General features: G+C 40.0%; 1 long non-coding RNA gene across 4 annotated transcripts in view; it reads right to left on the bottom strand.

The window, feature by feature from the left end:
• LOC103595118 overlaps positions 1 to 17,083 on the bottom strand; it is a 38,247-nt gene extending 21,164 nt beyond the window's left edge. The window contains exons 1-4 of one of the 4 annotated variants that reach the window (XR_550910.1): positions 16,958 to 17,083; positions 6,744 to 6,883; positions 5,450 to 5,552; positions 2,348 to 2,415 (exon numbers count right to left, since the gene is read on the bottom strand). This is a non-coding gene — a long non-coding RNA (uncharacterized LOC103595118). Of the gene's footprint in view, positions 1 to 2,347; positions 2,416 to 5,432; positions 5,553 to 6,743; positions 6,884 to 16,957 lie in introns of all 4 variants that reach the window. The other 3 variants (XR_550912.1, XR_550911.1, XR_550909.1) reach the window with 3 other exon arrangements.
• Positions 17,084 to 17,994: the final 911 nt, after the last annotated feature.

The following is a 17,994-nucleotide window of genomic DNA, read 5'->3' as shown; positions in this document are numbered from 1 at the left end:
GGGAGCACCGCCGCGCTTCCCAAGCGGCGCACTGTAGCAGTGCGCCACCGGGCCGGCCCAGTTTTATGGATTTTTTTAATGCAATTTATCTTGCTAAACTTAGATATTTAATTTCTGTTCTTGATTTCTTTTTATTAAGTGGACTTGTTGATTTGTTTAGGAATTAATTTGCCTTTGAAAAGCTTACTCATCTTCCCTCTACTGAAATTAATTTTTTTTTTTTTTTTTTTAAAAGATGACCAGTAAGGGCATCTTAACCCTCGACTTGGTGTTGTCAGCACCATGCTCAGCCAGTGAGCGAACCGGCCATCCGTATATGGGATCCGAACCCGTGGCCTTGGTGTTATCAGCACCGCACTCTACCGAGTGAGCCACAGGCCGCCGGCCTCTACTGAAAGTAATTTGATATTTACATGCTTTGGGAGGACTTTAGAGAGGTGTTTCAAATAATTGTAGAGATTACAAAATGAGATATGTAAATTCTAATAAGTTTTACATCTCCAGTTTTTTTGAAAATTAGAAGCCCTACTTTCTACAGAGTATTTTTTATTCATCTGTTATTCAGTTTATGTATTTGTTATTTGAACAAATAAATGTGCATATCCTTGTTATATCAAAAAAAATAAATTTTAAAAAATGAGAGAAACATCAATCAATGGTCATATATGCATAGAAAAGGCCATGTTCCCACATCCAACAACAATAGGTGAATGAGTACATACTTATGTTTTAAGTTAAAATACATTGTTAGGGCCAGCCCCATGGCTCACTCGGGAGAGTGCGGCGCTGGTAGCTCCGAGGCTGAGGGTTTAGATCCTATATAGGAATGGCGGGTGTGCTCACTGGCTGAGCGTCGTGAAGACCATACCGTGCCGAGGGTTACGACCCCCTTACCGGTCAGAAAAAAAAAAAAATACATTGTTAAATAAATCATTTAATTATTATATTATTAATAAAGTATAATAAATCGTAAGTTTATTTTTTAAAAAAGGACATTCAAAAGCAACAGTGACTCCATGACTCCATGCCTTCACCAGGCCCACCCCCATCTCTACTTTTTGAGTCCATGATACCTTTATTCATTATATCAACCAGGCAGCTACTTTGAATAAGGAAAAGAGATAATTATTTTGAAGAAAAGAACAAATACAACAGTTGCCCTTGTATAAAGGAGAAAGAGAGGCTGGCCGGTTAGCTCAGTTGGTTAGAGTGTGGCGCTGATAACACCAAGGACCAGGGTTTGATCCCTGTATTGGTCAGCTGCCAAAAAAAAAGCAGCAAGGGGAGAAGGAGATACTGAAGGCAGACAAGGAAACAAAGACATTTCAGAGCACAAAACATAAAAGACCAAAGGACACACCATTGCTATATATATTCATTTACTTAGCTGTAAGTGCCAGGGTAGAGTGATTCAGAGGAAGAAAAAGTTGGGATATCTGTTCAATATCAGCTTCTTGGACCTAGCTAGTTTTAATGATGCTAATGTATATACTGAATTCTAATAACCTTGATTCTGAAACCAGAAATTCCTCTGAAGAAGATAATCAGAGAAGTACACTAAAATTAATATTTAAATTAAGATTTAGGGGCCGGCCCGGTGGCGCACTGCTACAGTGCGCCGCTTGGGAGCGCGGTGGCGCTCCCGCCGAGGGTTCGGATCCCACATACAGACCGGTTCCCGCTCACTGGCTGAGCGAGGTGTGGGCGCAGCACCGAGGGTTGCGATCCCATTGCCGGTCCCGGTCCAGTACGGGCGCAACACTGAGGGTTGCGATCCGTTGCCGGACATGAAAAAAGACAAAAAAGGGAAAAAAAAAAAAAGATTTAGATAATAAAAATTTTCTTAAACCTAAAAGTATGTTTGTGTACAGAAAAAAAAAGAAAAATGGATAAAATAAGACTAAACAGCACATGGCTAGGTTGTAGGATCATGAGTAATTTTTATTTCCTTCTTAATAATACTTTTTGGTAGTCCAATTTTTATACAATAAAGTCTTTACATGAATAAACATAATAAATGCTTAAAAAAAAATAAAGAGAGAAATCTGTTGTGTGTACCCCATGCCCTGGATAGATGCCAATACTGGTATGACAAAAAAACTTTAAATTGGGGATATAGGGAGGGCTCGAAGACTGGCCTAAGAAGGAAAAGAGAAAGGAAATTAGAAACGACATACTTATGACAAAGAGGAAGACAGACAAAGTGATCATGGAAGGACAAAGGAAAGAAGAGAAATAACATGATTTGGACAGAAAATCTTGCTTATACAACAGGATTAAGAAAGGAGACAGGTTCTTCCATAAAATGGAATATTTTCTACCTAGGGACTATTACGGGGCCACTTACTCTGTTTCATCCTTGATGAATGTCTCCTCCAAGTTGCCAAGACTTCTAGAGCCTAGTTTAGGAATGCTCTGCCATGGATTGGAAGAGAAATTAAGGCTCCATCACTGTCCCAGGAATAAAACTGACCTTTGTACTCAGGACAGCAGCTCTGGAAGTTCAGGGTGGGGCTTACACACAACACACAACCATTTTTCAGTTTACTTGTGAACCATTTCAGTGTTCCATATAGCTCCATAAGAGGTAAGGCTATGAAAAAGCCAATGATGAAGTACTACCTTCACCAGTTAAAAGAAGAGTGCAATTGAGAAGGCCTTGCAGTCTTTGAAATCCTCCAAGTACCATACATTTGGCTGTCCTAAAACAATGAGCCATCCCTGCTTTTATAAGGCCTTTTCATGACTTACTTCTCTGTGAGAGGGCATTGTGTCTGCCATATTTTAAGACCCTGGTATAGAAATAATGGTCACATCCAGGTGTCCTATTAGGGGCACTATGGTTCATCCTAAAACTGATATACCTATACTGGGAATTCTTCTACCTAGAACTATTTATTTGGCTCCATTTGGTATTAAACTTCTAAAAAGTTAACAAAATTCTTAAAGGTTCCCAAGCCCTCCCAAGCCCATTCATCTCAAAATCATTAGCCATTAAAAGAAAAAAAGAAAAAGAAAAAGGTGGCTCCTAACCTAGACTCTTTGGGCATAAGGACCTACTTACAGTATAAAGCTGTCACCTGCCTTAAACAGATTAAGACAGTAAGGAGGTCCCTGGAGAGTGGGTATGTGGCTGGCCTTAGGTAAAAAGAAGTAGAAAGGAGAAACTGCTGAGAAGCGTTTTAGCTAGAAGAGCATCACCAATATACCCCTAAGTTGTTGAGAGGGAATACAGAAGAGCTGATCACTGCTATACATTGTAGAGGATTCATAAAGCAAATATACCTCACAGGGCCTGGTTTTCCAAAGCCTTGCAGTTTCAAATATTGGCCTTGCAAAGGACAGGAAATTTCCCCCAGGGCATGGAGTCTCTGTTGCAAGATAAGAATCCTAACACAGCAAGGCTGCTGGTTCTAAAACAAACAAGTTACTAATTGATATGTAAAGTTACTAAAAAGCTGCTAGAGGGAAAAGGAATGTCAGCTAAATCAAGCCTTTGTTAGTGGATCACTTAATTGCCTAACAGAATGTCATCTGACTTGTTTTTACTGAATGTTACCAGCTTCTATTGTAAAACTTGTTAAACTGTACTTAGCAAAACCCCACCTATGTCTCTTCCTGTAACTTCTTGGTCTGGAGAATAATTCCTGCATTTAATTTCCCAAATGGAAGAAATGACTGTGCTTGAGGAAGTTTTGGGATATTAACCCCTTTCTGGGGCTTCTCGCTGCTCAAAACAGATGGGCTTTGAGTAATCTTTGGTGGCTTCGTTACCCAGGGGAAAAGGGGTGACAAATCCGTGGGAGGAAAAGCAACAATACATAGCAAGCAAGATATGCCAGGAAAGGGTGAAGGCAGGTATGTAGGGATACATAATCAGAACTGGCCTCTGACTCCCAATTCCATGAACTAAATCTTTCCTAAGGAATTCAAGGAATTTTTTTTCCCAGTTCAGATATTACACCTTGCTATGCTCACTAAAGGCCAAATACAAGATTTAAAAAAACAAAAAAAAAAAAACAGAAAAACTTCAGGACCACTTAAATAGAAAATGCTAACATAAATTGTGCTCTTAAGTCCCAGTTCTGCCACTGATTAACAATGTAACCTAGATAAAGTTACTTTAGTTTTTCCAAGACTTTAGATAGAGGCAATAACTGATTAACATGGAACTCTTTGGATTAGGCACATAGTAAGTGAGCAATAAATGGCACCAAATTAACAAAAAAAGCTAAATGTCATGTATTTCTCCATTAGAGAACTATGGAAAAGTAACCTCCTAAGGGGGCTTTTTCCCCAGAAAGGTTAAGACATCTGAAGAAATATTTAGAAAAGTCAGAGGGGGGAGGTCTATTAAAATTAGGGTAAAATCGTAATTAGGAAACATGAGTTGTAACTTTTTGGATACTCATGGATGGCTGAATTTTAAAAGTTATCCCTGAAAAAAAAGAGAAAAAAATGGGGGAACCATATAGGATAAATGAGTTAACTACAATAAGGCATATAAAACATAGTTCCTTCTGTATACATAGCCCAATTTGTGAATGTGCTTTCCTGGTGACCTTAATTTCAGCAGGAAGAAATTCAGAAGCAAACTGATTACTGTGAGATTCCATACATTCTAGGATCAGTTGTAAGCATGAGTGCCATAGAAAAGAAAATGGGGGGAGAAGGACTTGTGGACATTTAACCTATACTAAGAGTTGGCAAACTTTCTCTGAGGGCCAGACGCTAATACTTCAGGCTCTGTGGACTATATGGTCTCTGTCACAACTATTCAACTCTGCTATAGCTTGAAAGCAGCCACAGACAATAAGGAATGAATATGACTGTGTTCCAATAAAACTTTATTTTAAAAAAGCAGGAGGTTATGCTCCCTGGTTTACTTGGGAACCATTTCAGTTCTTTTGACCCTCAGCAACAGTGATCACAGACTGGGTAAGCATATAATCTACCCACACTGTTTTGAGAAGGAACATATATAATCAGCCCTCTGTGTCCATGGGTTCTGGATTCAGCCAACCACAGACAGAGAGTATTTGGAAAAAAATAAGAAAAACAAAAAAATAACAATATAACAATAAAAAATAATACAAATTTTAAAAAATACAATATAACAACTATTTACATAGTATTTACATTATATTAGGTAGTATAAGTAATCTAGAGATAATTTAAAGTACACAGGAGGATGTACATAGGTTATATACAAATACTATGACCTTTTATATAAGGGACTTTAGCATCTGCAGATTCTGGTATCTGCAAAGGTCCTGGAACCAATCTCTCACAGTTACCAAGAGATGACTGTATTGTAGAATAAGCTGCAGGCTTTGAAAGTACTGGCCTGTCATTTATGCTCTGGAAATGGCATTTCTAAGAGCCTCCCTGACAGAAGTCAGGACAAAATCAGCCTCTCCTGCCCTACTTACCTTAATCACTGTGTTACCTTAATCACTGAGAGGATTCCCCTCTTCTGCTGTGTGGTCACTCACATGGAAGATCTGGTGGACTCTAAAACACTTTCCAAAGATATCCTTCATTAATCCAGCCTAGTGAGGGGTTACAAAAAGGAAAAAGATTGTTTGCATAATCTATGACCTTTCCTACACTCAGCTTGGTCAGCCTCCACTGCATTGAGAGACAGAGGTAGGTATTAAAAGGGAGAATGGGAAGTGGGGAGAAAAACACAAGATGTTGCTTAGTTTAACCCAACCATTTTTAATGCAATTTTTCACATCATTATGGGAAAAAATCTGATACAACACTTACGATACATTATATTAGGGTATTTTTAAAAGTTCATGGAAAAATGGAATTAAAAGATAATACAAAATCTTTCCAAGAACTTTTTGAAGACCCCTCATAAATCACTTGGTTATTTATTCCTTTGTCCAACTTCACAAGAATGAAAGTTCCATGATGGCAGGACTTTGTTAATGTCTAGAACAGTCTCTAGCACTTAGTAAGTACTTAATAATTATTTGCTGAACAAAGACTGGAAGTGCCACATCATGACCACTTTTCCTTCTCTTCTCTACCACCAACTAGGGAACCCCACCAAAACCACTGACAACTTACCAAGGCTTCAAAACTGTCTCACACAAGGACATTCATGGCAACAGCTATTCATCCTTCTGGCCTCAGTATAAGTAAAAGGCAGATCTTAATGTTGCTCTTGACCAGTGACAAGGTTTGGCTGCCCAGGAATCTGCATGTTTAATAAGCACCTCAAGTGACTTTATACAAATAAAATCTTACACCATGGAAATTTCCATCACCAGGGAAGTACGATCTCAGAAGCTATTATAAAAAACTTTCAATGTAAAATAAAAACATTTCTGTCTCACATGACCTCCTTGGGTTTGGATGGAAATCAGATGAAGCAATGTGTAGAAGATCCAGTACTGGCTTAAATTCAAATCCATTTTCTATTGGGTTTTTTTTTTAGTTTTTTAGGTTTTTTCGTTTGTTTTTTATTTTCCAAATCCATTTTCTACACCAACTAGCTATATAACCTTAGGCAATTTCCAATTCCCCCATCTATAAAAATGAGAGGATGGGAAAAGGAGAGGTTAGGCTCTAGGTTCTTCATTCTCTAGTACAGCCTGAATATTTTAATAAGACCTTTTTTTAATATCATAATGGGAAAATATCAAATAATTGCCTAGTACCTATTAAGATCACCTTCCCTACCCCTACCCACTAACTGGGCAAGCCCACCAAAGCCACTAACCACTTACCAAGACTTCACAATGGTTTGATAATCACGTGTAGGATGCTGATTTGAGACTCTCCCAATTCTGTAATAACTCACTGGAACAGTCAGGGCTCAATATACCTCTTCACCAGTGGCATGGTTTGTGACTGCCTTTGGAGTCACCTGTAGAATAGGGAGAAGGAAAAAAATGTAAGATGGAACAGTCAAGGTTTGTAGTCTAGCTTTAATCTTATTTTTACCATCTTAGTCAAGTCATCCAGCCAGCCACATATGGACCTCAGTTTTCGCTCTTGCTAAGCACCCTCATTAGTTCTTTATCTAGTAAAGAATTATTGTTTAATAAGAATTCTTGCCCCCATTTTAAATGAGATAACTTGGGTACAGAAGCACCAAGTGACTATACCAAAGTGTTAGAACTCAGATGTGAACTCTGACACTCATGTTCCTAGTTCCCTTCAAGTCCTCTCCCTCTTTGAACCTCAATGTTCTCATCTTTGAATAGGGGGTAAGTGTAACCCCTTAGTGGCTCTTCTATGTTTGGCAGTTTAGAAACCTACATTCCTTACTCTTGACCAAAACAGTCCTCAAAAGGTGATTGAAACCTTCATCTAGTCATCACTTGGCATCTGGTTCACATTGACGGAGAAAGGTAACAAAACTCTGGGTCTGGACTGTCATTTACAATCTCAACTCCCACCAGGACTCACTTATCATAAGTGAAAGGGAATCAAACATTACCTGCTCCTTTACCTAGCTGCCTGGGTTATCAAAATGATCACTAAGGAGCTAGGTAAGCCAGTGACTCGTCCTCTACCGCTAAGACTCAATCAATCACTGGGGAAACAGGGCTCTGAGACATGAGACCACACAGAATAAGCCATAGACGCCCAAGGGTCCTTTCTAAGGAAGCAGCCTATTTCCTATAAGCTTCCCAGTCTCTAGCTTCTTAGCATGAAAAGCAACCCAGAAATCTGGCAATTCAGCAATGGCCCAACACCTAGGCTCCTAACTGTCACCATTAGATACTGTGTGGGGAAGATAGGTACTGCCTAGCTAGAGGAAGAGAAGTGGAAACAGGATCCTTGATGGGTTTCCTTGAGCCATCTCTTCACTGGAGCTAAAGCCGCCACTTACTAGAGCAAGATCTGCACACCCACAATTGGCTGCTGTCACTAGCAATTATTATAGCTTATTAAAGCCCAAAAGGACAAGGGTGGGAAAGAAATGTATACAGGGCCTAATTGGGAAATAAATGGTAAGTGTAAACCCTGATCGATGAAATGCCTGCATTACAGAGCCAAGGATAGAGGGGTAGCTGATAGTGCCTTTCTCTGAAGACAGTGATCTTATTTCCCCCCTTCCCTTCCCCCATCCCCTCCAGCGTTTTTCCAAACTAAACTGCTCCAGTTTCCAGCTCCTGACCACCCCCATTTACTCTATTCTGTTCATGCCAAAAATTTCTTTTTTTTTTCCCCCTGGCAGTCGGCCAGTACAAGGATTGAACCATGGACTTTGGTGTTATCAGCACCATGCTCCTACCAACTGAGCTAACCGGCCAGACAAGGTCAACAAATTTCAAAATGGAAATAGTTTTAACGTTTCTCTAACTTTGAAAGTCACAAATGCACACTGCTAAAAATATTCCAGAACTATATTAAGGATAGAAAGTAAAAATCACCTAGAATCCCAGAAAGTTTAACACTTGGAGTATGTTCTTCCAACAACTTTCATGTACACGTACAAACATAAATTCTTATTTTACAAAAACTAGATGAAACTATTCTACTGCTCTGTAGCCTTTTTCCAATACAAGGGTACGTCAAAAAGTTTGTGGAAAAATGGAATTAAAAGATAATACGAATCTTTCCATGAATTTTTGAAGATCTCTTGTATACACATACATCTTTCCAAGTCAAATATTCACCTATAAGACTATTTCTAGTTTTAATATTACTACATAAACACACCAAAATGTATTTAACCAAATTCCTATTCATGAACAAGTAAGTTCTCCCACTGTTTACTACTATGAACACTATGAACATGCCCATACCTTAAATCTTTTAGAATATCCTTAAACACATATTTGGGGGTATATATCCCTAGAAGTGAATACAAACCTTCATTACTAAAAGAATTACAAATATGAGTAAGACATGTTCTCTACCCTTAAGCTTAAATCAAGGGAGACAGACACAAACAGGTAACATTTGCCATTATCATGTCCATTACAAAGATAAATAAGATTTTAGGTCATGGTGATTCCTAATTGGAACTGCAGCTGTTGCTAAAAGGTTAAAAATAATACTATTAGACAGTAGTCCAAATCAAAAATCCATTTGCTAGAATTCCAAAGAGTTATGCTAACGATGAGTATCACCTCACTGGCATTCAATGTGAATTCTGTTTTTCTTTCATCACGTCTTAAAGGAAAGAACCAAGTGGAAGCTGCTCAGAAAACCACCTGCCCCAAAGCTGGAGAAGTGAATGAAGGGCAAGGCAGTATATGACACTGGTCCTCGACTTCCAACTTTCCTTCCCCCTACTATTTCCAGTCAACAACAGTGAGCTGCAACCACTTTCTTTTATAAACAAACTGGCTTCTTCTCTCACTGGAACTCTCATTCCTGGGCAGACCTGCTTATATATAGTCAGGCTGCGGTGGTATTCATGCCAACTTCAGAGATACAGGTAAGAATCAAAAGTAACTATTTTTTGGCACCATGATGGGTCAGACACAGACTACATTAAAATGAATGATGACAGAAGTATTTTTAAAACCTATCCAACAAAGATGAGTTCATGTGATAAAGCAAATATAGTAAAAAGTTAATTATACAATCTAGGTGGTTGGTATGTGGCTTTTCATTGTACAATTCTTTCAACTTTTCTGTATGTACGTTTGAAAACTGTCATAATAAAATGTTGGGAAAAACCCAGGAAGCAGTTTGAAAAATAAGGCTGTAAGGCCTTTCCCTCCATTTTACTGCTAGAATGAACTATCCAGTATAAAGATGTTCCCTCCATTTTCATTTTTTTTTTTTTTTTTTTGTCTTTTTTTTCATGTCCGGCAATGGATCGCAACCCTCAGTGTCGCGCCCGTACCGGACCGGGACCGGCAACGGGATCGCAACCCTCAGTGTCGCACCCGCACCTCGCTCAGCCAGTGAGCGGGAACCGGTCTGTATGTGGGATCCGAACCCTTGGCGGGAGCGCCGCCGCGCTCCCAAGCAGCGCACTGTAGCAGTGCGCCACCGGGCCGGCCCTCCATTTTCATTTTTTATTTAGATTTTTTATCCAACCCTCTATTGCTGACACTTTGTTTTTTCAGATTTAGCTTTCTTGCATCTGACTTTTTTAAAATGGGGATCAGAACCCTTGACCTTTGTGTTATAACACCAAGCTCTAACCAACTGAGCTAACTAGCCAGCCCCAACATCTGGCTTTTCAACGAAGTGATATGAATCACAATGTACCTGTAGGCAGGTTACCAAGATAGTGCATGTAAGGTTTGGGAGGCTAGAGGGGATAGCTCTAAGCTCTTAGAAGCCCAGGTTTGCTACCTGTGTAGGTCCGAAGAAGTATTTCAGAAACCTACTTCTTCATTTAAAAATTAGCATTATCTGGGGCCGGCCCGGTGGCGCACTGCTACAGTGCGCCGCTTGGGAAGCGCGGCGGTGCTCCCGCCGAGGGTTCGGATCCCACATACAGACCAGCCGCTCACTGGCTGAGCAAGGTGCGGGAGCAACACCGAGGGTTGCGATCCCGTTGCTGGTCCCGGTCCGGTACGGGCGCGACACTGAGGGTTGCGATCCGTTGCCGGTCACGAAAAAAGACAAAAAGGAAAAAAATAAAATAAAATAAAATAAATAAAAATAAAAATTAGCATTATCCACATACTAGCCAGGTGCCCCCCCCCCAAAAAAAATTAGCATTAAGACCTCCTAAACATTTGCCTTAGCCTACCTTTCTGCCTCATCCTACAACGGACTTCTTATTTCCCATATTCTCACCGCAAAGAGCTGTGTAGGAAGGAGGGGTCAAGGGAGAAGGAACCAGAGCACGCTATGTCCATGTGCTTCAAGTCAGAATATAATAAAAGGAATTTCTAGAGTTGAGACTCAAAACTTGATGCTGAAGAACATGGTATACTGCCTGACTGCAGGACCATTGGAGAAGCCTTATTATCTCCTAGTGTAAACCATCTGTAAAATAGGAAAAAGAGCAGTGATGTAACACCAAAGTCAAGGGTTCAAATCCCCATACCTGCCAGCTGCCCAAAAAAAGCTCAGTTGGAAAGACTAGTCACAAGCAGTAACAAATGAAGTAAATAAATACGAGTTTCTGAGATGCTAAAAGGATCTCAGGTGAATGGAGTGAGGAATGAAACGATCACTGCTGAGTGATGATCCAGAACAGGGTCAGCAATCTTTTTCTGTAAAGGCTTTGTGGGCCACGTTTCTTGTAGAGCTACTCAACACTGTCATCGTAGTGCCAAAGTGGGCCCAGACGAAACATCAACAAATGATCATAAATGAATGACTCATCAACAAACAAATGGCTGTGTTCCAACAGATCTTTATTTGTAAAAACAGGCAGCCATGAGTCATAGAATTTGCCCACCCCTATCCAGAATGCAGAGTCCTATGTAGGAATGCTATTTGGAGGTTGACCTGGGGAGGAGTGAAAATGGGATGAGCCTAAAAATAGGAACCATTTAGCAAATAGTGGGCTGTGAGGATGAGGCTCTTTACCTAGCAGCTACCACCCAAATCCCATCAAAGGAAGCAAGTGTCAACAGTAGCAGCATCTGTAAATACCAAAGACTGAAATCCAAAAACAAAAATAGCATTGTCTCTTGAGAAATTCTTGGGAAGATACACACATAACTAGAAAGAAATAGCAAGTTTCTGACAAGCATTTTGAAGAAACAGTTGACAGTCCAGAGCCTGTGGAGATCACTTTAGCAGGCACACAATAAATGTTTGTTGATGAGTCATTCATTTATTCATCCAATAAACATTTACTGAGGCCTACTAATGTGCCAGGCTGGGCTCAGAAGATGAAGACACCATTTCTGCCCTCAAGGAGCTCACAGTCTAACTGATAACATAGGAAGAGAGACAGGCATATACACAGACAATTACAATACAATCTGATAAGTGTTGTAACACTTATCAGGTTGTATTATAATTGCCAATGTAAAATTTCTTTCCAGGGGGTGCTGCTCCAGGCTGCTGCTGGCTGTAACACGAAGAGAGGGCAGGAAGAAATTGTATACATCAAAGGTTAAATGCTTTTAGGCTATTTCAAATATCCAAGTTCTCTCTAACCCCGATCATAGATGGATTTGGGAACTGGACACTAGCATGATGTAAAATGGGACTCCCACGCTTAAAATAGGCACGAACCTCCAATAAAGGACCTTCTCAGCTACATCATCTAAAACATGAGCTTTTCTTTTTTTTTCTTTTTGCTTATACACCTCTCAACCTCCCCACCCCACCACATACACAAGCCTGGTTTAACACCTGCAGCTAGCAAACTGCTGAAAAATGGGAGCTTACAACTAACTGAATTAACCCAGTGTAACTGGGTAGCAAAAAGCAGTAAGTAACAGCTCATCTAAATCCAATAATCCCCACCCTTCACTGAAAAAATAAAAATTAGAATGTTATTAAATTCAAAAGAGTGGGAATAAATAAACTAGAAAGGTTTATTTAATAATCATAATTAAACAGATTCTCTAAACCAGAAATAACAGACCCAGTTTCAGACCCTACAAGACCTTTGAGAATATGTAATTCACCTACATATTATAAACAAGAAAAATGAAACAGAAAGGATAATACACTCTACCCACTCCCTTTTCAAAACTGGGTGAGTGACAGTCAAGGGGCTACTTGAGGAGAGATTACCACTGTAAACAGTTATTTGGTTCAGAGGGGTTTATACAAACAGAGGAATTTTTTGGGTCTCATACCATTCTTACTAAGGCCTAGATTTTTAATGGCTCTTTTGCCTCTGCACCAGCTAATTGGGCTTATGACATTAATAAGTTGTTGGCAGTTACACTGAAATCCCTGTCTTGGGACCTAATGCCTCTACGAGGAAATTATTTTATAAACTTAACATACTATTTATATCCCCTAAAGTCATTACACTGCTCTTGCCTGCGCTGTTCCAACTGTCAGCCCACTCAGGATGCCTTCTCAGGTATTGCAGTTTGTTCCTATTTGCATTTCCGTCCCCAAAGTACTTACTAGTATCTATAAATGCGGACATTTCACTATTGCCCCTATTCTCCCTCAGATCACTCATTAATATTTAAAATAAGATTAGTCCCTAAATGGATGGGGGAGCGGGGACTACTATTTTGTTTTTTCTGTAAGTTCGTTTCTTATTAGGGACAAAATGTTGCCATGTTGTCTCACACACCCATAGCCAGGGAGCACCACTGCTATGCAGCACTCAAAAAGTGCTTTCCTCTGAAATAAAAAGAAATGGCTATCTATTTAAAGGACAAATGTTATCTCAAAATGGCTACCAAGAACCTGTAACCCACATAGCAGTTATCTTTGGAAATCGCAAATATTTTCTTCAGACTTAATGGCAACTAACATATACCAGGAGCAGAATAAATAACATTCAGGCTCAAAGTGAATAATTCACAAAAGGAAATAAGGATAATAAAGATCTGAAAGTCTAGCCTCCCAATAATCAGAGAACTGTATCATAAAACAAAGATATTCTTTTACATAGGAAGTTAGCAAAAAAAATAAATAAATAAATTTAAGTACCTAAATATTTGACTGGGGGAAAAAACTGACAATTTTTTGGAAAGCAATTATGGCAAGTCTTTATAATGTTCAAACCTTTTAACAAATACTTCTGGAACTCTATAAAGAAATAACCCCAAATCAATAATTAATAAAAACTAAATGAAAAGACATTAATCACATAATTTAAAATACTGAAAATCTGTAAAATACTTCCACAAAACAGAATATCGTGAAACTATCAAGTGACAATTACAAAAAATGTTTAACATGTAAATATGCATGTTATAAAGTTAAAAACAAAAGGCAATATAGTACATATATATGATCAACTCTATAGAAAAATGCAGGGAGAATGAAAAGAAGTGTACAAACTTATTAACACTGGTTATCTCTGGGTGGTGAAATTACGGATCTTTTTTTCCCCATACGTGACATCAAAGCTACGAGTACCAAATTTCTAGATTGAGGGAGCCATTTGAACTTAAACAATGGAAGAAAAATCACAAAACATAAGATAGATTTGACCACATGATTTCAAATCTCTACTAACCAAAAATTCAAAAACAAAAATTAAATGTCAAACAATAAAATGGAGTAGGTATTTATAACATATTACAGAAATCTGAGTAATAGTCTTTCTTTACAGAGTGCAAATAGATAACAATAATAAACACTGAACTGCAACTCCAACAGATAAATCAGTATAAGATGAACTATCAATACATAAAGCTGCTGAGAAACATACAGAGGAAAAAAAGAATTCAAACTCACTAATCACCAAGAAATGAAAAATTAAAATAATACTGTTTTATGCATAAAAATATTTTTTAAAAAACACTACTCAGTGCTTGTGTGAGTAAAAATTAATAAAACCTTTTTGGGAAAAAAATTGGCAATACATATTGAGTGTTTAAAATGTTCATACTCTTTGATGTAGTAATTCCATTTCAATGAATGTATCCTAACCAAATAATAAAAGAAATACATGTATTTTCAGTCTTTTATTACAAGAAAAAAGGCAATAACCTTTCCTTTACCATTGTACTTTGGGATCAACACACCAAAATATTAATAATGGGTAAAAATAAAAAAATATATTGCAGTAAAAAAAATATATTGCAGTAAATGACTGGTTGTCCCAAAGCATTAGACCAGATTGCAAATCAGGCAAAACAAGAAGGGTGTGTCCAGCCTGCTGCAGTCGGCCATTTTAGACCCCTCGGCATAACAAAAAGCACAGAACACAAAAGTAGATGGAGATAGACTCCCCACTAGGTACCAAATTAACAATTCTTTACTTTTTGTCCCCTAGGTATGTAACCTTATACTATGCACTGAGTCAAAAGCAGTAAACAAGTTTCCTTTCTTAAATGACTTAGGTAACTCACAAACAAAATTTGAAGAAGGGTCCTTTACATTTGCCCCCTCATGTTAGAGGATGAAGCATAATGTTTAAGAGCACAGGATTCTGGAGTCAAACTACCTGGATAAAAATCCAGTCGCAGCCATTCGACTAGCTTTAAAGCCTAGGACAAAATACTTAATCTGTGTCCTTCAAATTTCTCATTTGTAAAAACTGCTATTTCATAAGATTGTTGAGAGTACTAAATGAGTTAAGGCATATGTAAAAGCACGTGAACCAGCACCTCGCACACAGAAAAGTGCTATAGACGTTTAAATACAGTAATTATTACAGATAGAGAAAAAGGCCCAGAGAAAGAACCAGCATGAGACCACAGCTAGGATTACTGAAAAAGATTTGTTTCCTCACTTTTGAATCCTGTGCCCTTTCTACTACATATCTCTATCTAAGTGCTAAATTATTAGTTTTATCGGTTAACAGTAGATCCTCATGGCAGCCCTCAGAGAGCTATGACAGTATAGCTGCCTTAAAAAAAGAAAAAGAAAAAGAAAGAAACTCCAATCTTCTTTCTAAACGAAACCGTGCTGAATGTTCTCTGGAAGAAAAAATAATTTAGAGGAAAGGATGTAAGCCCAGGTCACCTTCATGCCACCGTTACCATTAACTACTTTTCAATTTCTCTCCACGCCAGTATGAATCCCGGGCAGCCATTTGCCAAATCTCAGGTTTAAAGCAAAATGTAACAAGCATTTGGAAACACAGCCAAATCCTCACTCCTGTGTTCTCAAAGGGAGAAAATCAAGGGCTTTTTTGCCAACATAACAGTAAATTCTCACACTGTAACCACTGCGTTCTGCTACTCTGATGCGATGAAAGTGTCCAGAGCCAAGCACAGCGGCCCAAGATCGGCAAACCAGACAGCCCTCCGAATGTGTACTGCGCAAATGTGGCCTGTTTCTAAGTGCTCCATTTAACGCATTTCATACACACAGCCAGCTGCCGCAATCTTTAGAGTCACCTTCGCCTCCGCATTTTTAAACCTACATTATCGACAGGCCGGTAAGAGGCTAAGATTCTGCGTTTATTTTTAGTGGATTTGACCACAGTTAGGACACCTCCAACTCAGGCTGGTTCCCTTCTCTCAGCTAGAAAGGTAGATCTGCTTCTCTGCAGGCCCTCCTAGCCCAAGATGGCCAAGCAAAGACAACTTACCTCCCCCCTCGCCATTTTGCAACCCTTAATTACACTTAACGCATGCGCGCCTCTCCCTCCCTACAGTTGAACCCAAACGTCACAATGGTGCCTCAAACACGCATGCGTATCTTCCTTCTTCCTCCCAACCACCAGGGCCAAATTTTTATTTCTTAAATACGCATGCGTGTCTTTCCCTTTCGACCTTCCACCCAAGCTATGCACGTGCGTGCGTCCCCCCCACCACTGGAACCGGCTTCTCTCACGTCAGGCCTTCTAAAATATACCCGAGAGCTCCCGATCCAGCCTCTCGAACAACATGCGCACCGCGACTATCCTACCCCGCTCCCCTCCCGCCTCCCTTTTGTGTGTGTGCGCGCGCGTGCCTCACATCTGGATGTGTCTCTCGCCACAGCTGTGCCCAAGTGCCCAAGGAGAGCCATTACCAGCCTTCCCTAATACGGGTAGATGTGATAAACTAGGGAAGTTGAATACCGAAAGGCCTTGCAGATGATCCCAGTAGATCGCAGATCTAACCGCCATCCCACCAAACCCCAAGAAAGGGGCTAGAATACCTACGGATTCACGTAATAAAACCTGCCAACCTGAACAAAGGCAAAGAAAGCTCTCATAAACCATCGGATGATGGTTTAATCCTGAAGGCTCACCCTTTAAATACACCTGCTATAAATGAGGAACTCCAAATTTTTTAAACGATGAGTGTTATAGAAAATACCTAAGCTCAGGTGCCTCAACGCTGGTTAGAGGAAAGGAGTCTGCATCTCTTTTACAATAGGAAGTAAATATTCAACATCCTTTTGGAGGACTTAGGCCCGTGAACCGGGACAATGCACCCCGCCACCCTCCATGTTATGTTCTTCCCCTACGTCGTTCCTTTACCTCCTGGCCGAATAGAATGTCGTAGCAGGGATTCTTAAAGCCGGCCGTCCCAAGAAAGGGTGGAGAGAACTGCGGGACAGAAGGAGAGAAGCGCCTGGTTGGCAGCAGCAAGGCCTTAGCAGCAGTGGAGAACAGACAGGGTACCAGCCCTGCCTCCAGCCGCTGCGCTGATGCCAGAAAAACACAACCTCTCGCTGATCACCGCAGTGCGCTTCCCGCGCATGCGCTGCGCAGCACCCTCTCCCCGTCACCCCTCGCTCCCTCACCCCCTCGTCCCAAACCTCTAAGAGTCTAACCCTCAGCAGCCTACCAGCCTCCTTCACTACTACCCCAGAGCCCAGGTCCCTAGCCCATCCTGCTGCTGCTTTTTTTCTCCGCTGGATCACACTGGCCTCCACCACCATCCCTACCTCAGCCCACCCTTTCGTCAATCCCTCTCCCATTCCTTAGCCCACCATTCCATTGCCAAGGCTCCTGGTTAGTGACCTTTATTCCCCCTGCCTTCCCTGCCATCTGCAGCCCTACTCGGTTCCTTACTCCAAACTCCAAATGTTGTAAAAAAAAAAAAAGAAGTATTATATCCACACAATCTTCTCCATAGCTGCTCTCAGGTTGGGCCCAACCAGCTGTTGTTGGGCAAACAGAATACCTTATTGATGGTGACCCAGGGAGAAGATCCAAAGATAAGTAACTAAAAGATCCCTTGCACGAGCAAAAATCGCAGGAGTATTTAAGCAGTTTGGGGACAAGAAGCAGTATACCATGAGCATGCAAGGCTCATTTTTTTTCTTTTCATAACCCTGGTATTGTCTAGACATTAAAAATACTGTTCGGATTTGATATGGTGGTGACTTCAAAAAAATAAAATAAAATGAAATACTGTTTGGTGTCCTTCACCGCTAACTACAAGGCTTGCTCCTATCTTCTGTTAGAACTCAAACATTAATGTTGAGAGAACTGACATCATTTGTTCAAGAGGCTTTGAAATAGATTCCTCTTTGGATGTGATGAGGAGAGAATACAAAATAATATTTTGT

This window comes from Galeopterus variegatus, unplaced genomic scaffold (genome assembly GCF_000696425.1).
Source record: "Galeopterus variegatus unplaced genomic scaffold, G_variegatus-3.0.2 Scaffold1687, whole genome shotgun sequence".
NCBI classification, from domain to species: Eukaryota; Metazoa; Chordata; class Mammalia; order Dermoptera; family Cynocephalidae; genus Galeopterus; species Galeopterus variegatus.
This window is presented reverse-complemented; position numbering and strand designations above follow the sequence as displayed.